The sequence below is a fragment of the Halyomorpha halys genome, unplaced genomic scaffold, assembly GCF_000696795.3.
Source record: "Halyomorpha halys isolate HHAL.00 unplaced genomic scaffold, Hhal_1.1 Scaffold2250.1, whole genome shotgun sequence".
NCBI classification, from domain to species: domain Eukaryota; kingdom Metazoa; phylum Arthropoda; class Insecta; order Hemiptera; family Pentatomidae; genus Halyomorpha; species Halyomorpha halys.
The window spans coordinates 1-1,208 of NW_027109996.1; the positions used below are offsets into that span (position 1 = coordinate 1).

Consider the following 1,208-nt stretch of genomic DNA (forward strand, 5'->3'; position numbering starts at 1 on the left):
TATATATATAATATAACGGTTATATAAACCATGTATGTCCCACCAGGCCGATCTGGTATAAAATAAAATATATAACCACTTTACACTGTTAATTATTGCCAGTTTTGCTGAATATGACTTTTGTTTTTTTTATAATTTGCAGGTCGAATTGGATCTTGCCAACTTTGGCAACGGAGGATATAAACCTCACTTTATGACCCTGGAATTCCCAAAGTTCTGTACCTCCATGAAGGAATTGGCACCGGTCTTCTTCAAGGCCATCGTGGATAGTGCACATTCTGACTGCCCTGTTCAACCCGTGAGTATGGTTTTCTTTCTCGATAGTGTATTATCCTAGGAAATAGGAAATAATGTATATATATAAATATATATACATCTGAACCTGGAATTAGGCGCATTTGAAATTGCAATCACGTGTCCGTATGTTAATGTTCCGTATGTTGACGTTTTGTCAAGAATCAGAAACTAATCCGTCCACGAAAAACTTTCTAACCACTAAAAGCAACTACTTTCTTTATAAACAGACTGCTGAAACAGACATTAACAACCAGTTCTTTCATCACACTGCTGGGCTTGCTGTGGGTAATGCCCTTGCACCTAACATTTCTAACATAGTCCTTAATGATCTCCTTGTCTCTATCATCCTGTTATTCCCTGGAGACATCATGTTTTTAAAAAATAAAAAAAAGTTGACGACCTTTTCCTTATTATCAACCCTGACGCAATTACTGATATTCTATCATCTTTCAACTCATACCACCCTCGCCTTCGGTTCCCAGTTGAACGCGAAATTCCCACTCTCTTCCGTTCCTGGACCTCCGTATTATAAGAAATTCCGACGGTTCTTTATCCACTAATTAGTACACTAAACCCAGCTACTCTGCCCCCCTCCTTATTTTTCATCGGTTCCATTCTTCCTCGGGCCTTCCTCCGTAACTTTCTTTGAGCAACATGGTTGTTGTGTATCTCCTCACCGTCCGCTGCCGTTCCCTTATTGTCCCGCCGATGTCCTCGAAGCCCAAAGAGGACCTCAAATGGCGGAAACCCCGTAACGGTATGTACGGAATGATTATATGCCACAATAGCCTTACATACAGTATAGAGAAAGAGAGTGAGGGGGGTTTAAATAAATACATTGATTAAAGCTTACATACATACATACATATAGGGTGTTTTTTTAAGCCCGATAGAACTTGAAATTGTAAAAA

The 1,208-nt window shown here is 39.4% G+C and overlaps 1 long non-coding RNA gene across 1 annotated transcript in view; it reads left to right on the forward strand.

The window, feature by feature from the left end:
- Positions 1-58: 58 nt before the first annotated feature.
- Positions 59-1,208, forward strand: part of LOC112211515 (uncharacterized) — a 5,136-nt gene continuing 3,986 nt past the window's right edge. Inside the window, exon 1 of the long non-coding RNA XR_002945626.2 lies at positions 59-298. This is a non-coding gene — a long non-coding RNA (uncharacterized lncRNA). The remainder of the gene's footprint in view (positions 299-1,208) is intronic.